The sequence below is a fragment of the Chinchilla lanigera genome, unplaced genomic scaffold, assembly GCF_000276665.1.
Source record: "Chinchilla lanigera isolate Chin_1 unplaced genomic scaffold, ChiLan1.0 scaffold00152, whole genome shotgun sequence".
In the NCBI taxonomy this organism is placed as follows: Eukaryota; Metazoa; Chordata; class Mammalia; order Rodentia; family Chinchillidae; genus Chinchilla; species Chinchilla lanigera.
The window spans coordinates 1436728-1444226 of record NW_004955553.1 but is presented as its reverse complement, the minus strand read 5'-3'; the positions used below and the strand labels follow the sequence as shown (position 1 = coordinate 1444226).

General features: G+C 42.7%; 1 pseudogene; it reads left to right on the top strand.

The window, feature by feature from the left end:
* Positions 1-364: 364 nt before the first annotated feature.
* On the top strand, positions 365-3285 carry LOC102004427 (annotated as a pseudogene).
* The last annotated feature ends 4214 nt before the right edge of the window (positions 3286-7499 follow it).

Here is a 7499-nt window from a genome sequence, read left to right as displayed (position 1 = left end):
CATCAGCACTGCACATTCAGGGATCCCCCGACAGAGCTGTTCACAGAGCCAGGGCAGAGCAGGGGATAACGTCCTGGAAAGCACAAGTCCAGTTCTGAGCCCTCACAGATGGGTGGGCCAGGGGTGCAGTGGGGTCAGGACCATTGAGCCTGGAGAAGGCAGTGCAGCTGAGCAAGACTCGAGTCTGGTCTGAGAGGGGAGGTGTTTCTTCCTCTACAGTGAGAAACAGGGAGAAAGCCCAGAGTTGGTAAACTACAGGTGAGTGTGTGGCCGTGTGTGTATGCAGATGTGCAAGTATCCATGCGTGGGCGGGTGTTCCTAGGTGAGAGAGTGTGTGTGTGTGTTGGGCCGCAGGTGTATAGCGATGGCAGTGTTGGTCATGGGTGGCCCCTCACCAAGTGCTTTCTCTGTCCAGGGTGAGCTCGGTCTGCCTCACCTGCCTCTATTGGCCCCTTCTTCCCTACTTGCCATCTGCCTGCCCTCTCTTGCTGAGGCAGAGCTTGTTCACTCCCATTTGATTTGCAGAAGTAGAGCAGAAGGCAGCCACACAGCCATGTCTCCTGGAGTCATTTCTCCGGCACAGATGTCCCCTGTAGCCACACTAGGTCCAGGAGCGCCCAAGACTGAGCTGTCTCACAGAGTGTCTGATGTCCGTGTCCCTAGTTCTGCTTTCCTACTCCTCTCTGCTCCCTGACCCCAACTCAGATGTGATGCTTGAGCTGGGTAGGTACAGAAAGGACAGGGAGAGAAGCCACAGGGCGGGTGGCCCTGTACCTCAGCGCTCGCGGCTTCTCTCACTCCCAGTGTGGGTACTGGCAGATTGAATATGGCAGCCCCTCCTCACTTCTCAGAGCATCTGGACCCACAGTCACCCACAGCAGAGCCCAGTTGTGGCATTTCCTCCTCAGTGGGGCCTGCCCACATTCTGTGACAAGTCACTTCCCTTTGATCAAGATGGAAAATCTTTGTGGTAGAGTCCAGACTTGTTAGTCCTCTCTAGCTTTGGTGGTGACCAAAGCTAGGGGCTGAATCCTTCCAATCGTATCTCCAGGAATCCAGTAAGAGTTCTGTTTTGGGGGACTCTGGGGAAGTTAACCAGGTGGGCTTCAAGCTCCGCTACTTTTGAATGGCTATGACTGGGGCTGAGGGGTAATCTAGGCTGAGGGGCACAGTTCCTCAATGCCTGGGCTGGACTGAGGCAGCACGGTAAAATGACGTGCTGGTAGTTAATGAGATTACAGCGTCTGAAAACCACAATGTTAAAAAACAGAATTTTTAATTTGCATCTCTTGAATGACTGATGATGTTGAACATTTTATCATATATTTATTTGCCATTTGTATTTCTTTATCTGAGAAGTGTATATTCATCTCAGATGCCCATTTTTGGATTGAGTCTTTGAATTTTGGGGGCCTGATTTTTTTCAGTTCTTTATATGTTCTAGATAGAAGTACTTTGTCTGAGGGACAACTGGCTAAGTTTTTTTCTCACTCTGTGGCTTGTCTTTTTACTCTGCTGGTGATTTCTTTTGATGTTGAGAAATCAATCAATAACAAATGCTGGAGGATCTGTGGGGGAAAAGGAACCCTTCTCCAGTGTTGGTGGGAGTGCAGACTGGTGCAACAACTGTGGAAATCAGTATGGAGACTCCTTAAAAAACTGGGATTGGAGGTCTCATTTGACCCAGCTGTTCCCCTTCTGAGTATTTTCCCAGAAGAATTAAAAACATCACACCACAGCAATACATGTGCACCCAAGTTTATAGCTGCACAATTTGTCATAGCTAAATCTTGGAAACAACCCAAATGTCCATCAACCAAGGAATGTATAAAAAAGAGGTGGTATTTTTAATACAATGGAGCACTACTCCGCCATAAAGAAGGATAAACTTGAGACTTTTATAGGTAAATGGATGCAACTTAAGTGAAATAAATCAGACATACATGTGTAAACACACATGTGTATTGCCTCCCTGGTGTGAGAAGCTGAAAGAGTAAATAAGATCTGAAATGTACAATAGATATTGTGACATAGAAAGAAATTGTTTAAAAGGAAAAAAGAACTAAGATGGGAGAAAGGGGAAAGGATGAAAGGGAAAAGGGGAAAAATGCAAGTCAGTTGTACTACTAGTGTCTCTTAGTTCATTGAAAAGGAAGGCTTGTGCTAATATTGATTGGAGAAATTTTTATGCCCATATCCTGTACACTGAGTAACTGCTTTAAAGATAACAACGTGCAATATACTAGCTATTGCTATTCTCCTATTATTTTGTTATATAATTTTGTTTTACATTTTTTTTCCATAAAAGTGGAACTTTGGTAATCATATTGAGGGTCATTTCACTGATCTTCTAGAAAAACGATCCCTACTAAGAACATGAAGGAGGCTAATAAATCTCCACAACAGTTGGCTTCTTATATAAGTAGAACAGTTGGACAAGCTGTGAAAAGCCCAGATGTACTACATAAGGTGATCTATTGCAGAAAGGAAATTCATCAGCCCTTTCCAAATCCTCATTATAGAAGAAAACAGTCTCCTAAAAGTGGGGCTATGGCATGGCAAATAAAGAAAATGAACTGGCTCGTGCAGGCCACCTACCTGAAAAGTTACACCATGACAGTCAAACATATGTGGTTAACTCCAGCAACTCTAGTTCTTCATAGACAGAAAACCCATCACCAAAACACGGTAGGTTTTTCTCTGAGGTTTCTTAGGACCATGAAACAATGGCCCAAGTTTTGTTTTTTTTTTGTTTTTCTCTGGTACCGGGAACCGAACTCACGACCTTGCGCTTGCCAGGCAGGTGCTTTGCCGCTGAGCCAAATCCCCAGCCCCTGGCCCAAGTTTTGTTCAGTGGGAATTTGAACGTAGCTTTAACCTTCTTGAGAAAGAGAAGTGTAAATGAAGTTGTAGTTTATTTGGTGAGGATAGAAGACCTTGGGATTGTGGTAGATTGCCTTCCTGTGCTCACCACTAGTTTACAGGAAGAAAAACAGTGCATCTCACTTGGCTGCTGTGTAAGTTTATTGCCTCTAGTAAAGTCATTACTTAGAAGCAAATTTGAAGATTATGTCATAGTTGGTTTAAACTGGCTTCAAGCAGTAATAAAAAGGTGGTGGTCAGAAGTGTCATCCAAAAACAGAAATCATAAATAAGAGAAATATTCAGATTTTAAAACAACAATTAAGCAGACTGTGGGAACAGAGAAACCATCTTTCTTTGGTGCCAGGATATACTGGTAATGTAGCTAAGGATGTAGGTGCTTATTTATTGCAGTTGCGTTGAGAGATTTCATCTACTAAAGAACACTTGGTTATCTAAAGACATTCCTGACTATATGATTTCCAGCTCTGAACTATGGAAGAAATTGAAATCATCCTTTTCTTTTAAAAATCCATGTAATGAAACCGCCAATGAAACACTAACAATCTACTTTACTTTGAAGTGGGAAAATATCCAAAAGGAGCAGCTTCAACTTCAATGAGGTGAAAGTGCACTGTGAAGACTGCTCCCTTTGCTGCATTTGGGGCTTTTGGTTATTTAGTAACATTGTTTAAGAAGTATTGGGTCTTAATGCAGTCCTGCAATAGAGTATAATTTATACTATGTGAAAAAATAAGACAGGACTTAGTACTAGAAATTACTAGGAATGGATTTTTGTTTGTTTCATATAAAAAAAAACCTAAATGTATTCAGCTATTTTCCTTTGTTGAAGAGACTTTCAAAGTTTAAAACATCATAGTAAATAATCAACATTAAAATTTTTGTACACACTAAGATATTGTGTATGCAAAATGCCTTAATTAGTGATAAACCAATATGTTATGATACCAAAATCTTTTTGATTTAAAAATATTAAAACCAACAATGCTTCTGGCATGATAAAATCATAGAGTTTAATCAGGGGTTTACATTCATGTAGAATGTTTTTGCTAAAACATATTCCACACCCTTTTTTATATGTGAGAATATTGTTGATATCTCTGATTTTTTTTTGCCAGAATTTTCATGCATGTGTTATGGCTATATAAAGAAAAAGGTGAATATGTATTTGTGTGAATGTTGAACTGGAAAGGTCCATGGAGTTGGCTAATTTATATTCACTTGTTACTGTGTATAGATCTCTGATATTTTTCATTTCTGTATAATTTAAACTTCATGTGAATAAATTTAAACTTCATTTGAATAAATTCACTCAATATTTAAAAAAAGAACTCTTTTTCTTGGTTCTCATTTCTTTTTCTGGCTTCTCACATCTAGTGGTACTGGTATAGTATGTGGTCCTAGCATAGCTCTGACCTCCAACTGTCCCCACCCCAGCTGCCCGAGTTCCTGTTCCCAGCTGCCTCAGCCTGCAAACAATGCCTACTCTGCCAGGACATGGCACCCATTGTCTCCACAGGCTGGGTCACAGCACCCATTACTTCCCTACCTGCTAGGTTACAGCACCCATTGCTATAGCCACATACTCAGTCATTCTCAGTCCCAATCTCGTGCGTCCCTTCACCTCACTCCATGTAAGCCTGTCCCACTAACCCCCCTAACCCTATCCATAAAAGACCCAGCTCAATAAACGTGACTCAGACTCTCCTTTGAGTTATTCCAGGGGGTCCCAGCTGGAATGCCCAAATTCAAGCTGCTCGTGTTCATTACTGGGTTGTTACCATTTACTTAACACCCCAGACCCCTCTCACAGTGCCTATCCTTGTACCAATTCCCAGCAAGGGAGCAAGCCTTCAGGCTGCGGCTCTGTCTTCTTGTGGTCCATTCCACAGACTTAGACATGGAGAAGTTGTCCCCACCTGTGACATGTGACAGCCTTCTGTCTTACTCTTGTCCTCTTGCCAAATTTCAGGAGAGAGTGGGGATGGGAACAGAGACCTGACATTGAAGCAGGGTGTTTGTGGCACAAGGGCTGAACTTGGCATTTCAAGACTGTGTGAGGCTGTGATGGGGTCCTTCCCCACACCAGAACAAATAAGGAACATGCTCTTCTGAGAAAGGGCAGCACTGGCTGGAGGGATCTTCCTTGGGTCTGTGATGTTCACTCAGAGCTTCTGCAGGGAGCAGAGACACGCAGTCTCCCAGGTTGTTAGCCAGGGTTTGCCTGCATTCGGAGTGGTGCGGGGTGATATGTTCTCCTGGATGTAGGCTGTCACTCTACTCTCTGTATTAGTCCCTTTCTCATCACTGGGATAAAATACCCGACACTTGCAACTTTTTTGTTTGTTTGTTTGTTTTTGTTTTTGTTTTTTTTTTCCACTACTGGTAATCGAACTCACAACCTCGCGCTTGCTTGCCAGGCAGGCGCTGTGCCGCTGAGCTAAATCCCCAGCCCCAACACCTGCAACTTAAAGGAGAAGAGATTTATTTTGGCTCAGGGGTTTTAGAGGATTCAGTTCATGGTAAGTTGGCTTCAAGGTAGAAACAGCATGGCAGAAGAGCATAGAGAGAACAGCTACTCAACCCATGGAGCTTGAGTAGAGAGCAGGGAAGAGCAGAGGCCGAGAATACATCCTTCCAGGTCATGGCCCTAGTGACCAGTCTCTTCAACCAGGCCCCAACTTGAACAGCACATGAGCCACTGAATTCATCAATGGATGAATCTACTGATGAGATCTAACAGCTCCCAAAGCATCATGTGTTTGGTAGATGACTGAATTATGGAGGCATTACAGCTGCCTTGCTGTTAGGACATGGAATCTGATCCAGAAGGGTAGGGTGCTGTGACTGGGATCTGAAAGGATGTATCTCCTTTCCTGGCTTCTCCCTTCACCTTTTCCTGTCTGCCATGCTGTCCAGCATGATGGTTTGTCCTGCCATCCTGCCTTGGAGCCAGACAACTATGGACTGAGACATGAGCCAAATAAACCTCCCCTTCCTTTAAATTGCAGGTGCCAGGTATTGTGTCTCAGCAATGAAGGAAATTACTAAGGCAGTGAGCATAGCACTGCCCTGAACCAGGCACCTTTTAAAAGGCCCCTGCTCTGAACACATGGAACTTTTGGGGGACATTTTTATCTTTATTTCTTATTTTATGAAAAAGTAGAACAAAATTTCATAACAAAATAATAACAGAATAGTTAATACACTGTGTATAACTATCGTTAAAGTAGTTACTCACACCTAAGCAAAAAGGATTCTCTCTTACAAAGAAGAAACAAACAATAGCACAAAATTTCTTTTCAATTAACTGAGGCAAACTAGTAGTGTAAAAGAAACAAATTATCATATATATTAAAATATTTTTGTATCAGTGGGGTAGGTAATTTGGGGGAATTACTTGAACTTTTCCTGGGCCTGGCAGTGGCAGGCTGGGGAATATTTTAGATCTAGACTGTAAGATTTGGGAAGGTGACAGATAGGACTCAGTGCAGGTGATGGTTCTTTCGCTTGATTCAGATAGAAATCATGAATCAGCAAAGTGCAGCTCTGGATGCCTTCAGCTGACTCTGCCAGTTGCTGGCTGCCATAGGTTGACAGATTTTCCTCTGCTGAGCCCTTCTTCCATGCTGTGTCTGCCTTGAAGGAAAAAAAAAACAACTATGGGCTATATCCTCTGAAAACCGTGAGCCGAGATAAACCTCCCTTCTTTTAAATTGCAGGTTTTGGGTATTTTGTCCCAGTGACAAGAAAGTGACTAATACAGAAAATTGGCACAGAAAGCAGGGTTCTAGCTGTGTTTGTACCTGACCAGGTGATTTAGAAGCCTTTGGAATTGATCTGAGGGAGTTTTGAAAAAAACTTCTCCCCACAAGTGGGAATACTGCTCTATCTCATTTATTGGGTGACTTAAGATGCTGTTTTGAGCTAGATAAAACTCTCCAGCACTCTCCAGCAGATCTAGGTGGAGGTGAAAATGGCCCTGCCACTGGAGCCATCTGAGCTGGTTTATTTCATGGTGCTAGAAGACTCTGTTAAAGAAAAGGATGCCAGGTGGCATCTCTGGTAAAGCCCAGTACAACAACTGTGCGCGCCAACATGAGTCTGTAGGTTCTGGACCAGGGTATGCCATCTGATCCAGAGAATTACTCACCATGTAGCAAGGAGCCCCTTAGCATGATCCAATGTCCAAGTAAAGGTAAAATTCCTGGTTAACATTAGAGTCTGGTGACTATGGTTACCCACCTCATTATGGGTAGTTCCATTCACATAGTCAATTAATGTCACCTGCAGCTCCCTTGGCTGTCATGCGTGTAGCCTTATGTGGAGTCCCCTACAATCTGCTGACAGAGAGCAAAGCCAATACAGTTCTCAAGTTGGTAAGCTCTAAACAGTACAATTTCTCTTGTTCAATATTTTGAAACAACTACAACCTTGCTCAGAGTATACAAGAAAAGGGAATGATTGCCATAAAAAAACCTAGTTATTAGCTAATTCTGAAAGTAGAAGGTCAGATATGAAGTTAGAGACAGGAACATCATGGCTTCATATATCTTAATAATGTTAATTTTCTTATCCTGAAGGTAGGTACACATTTTATTTTGGCCCTTGAAATT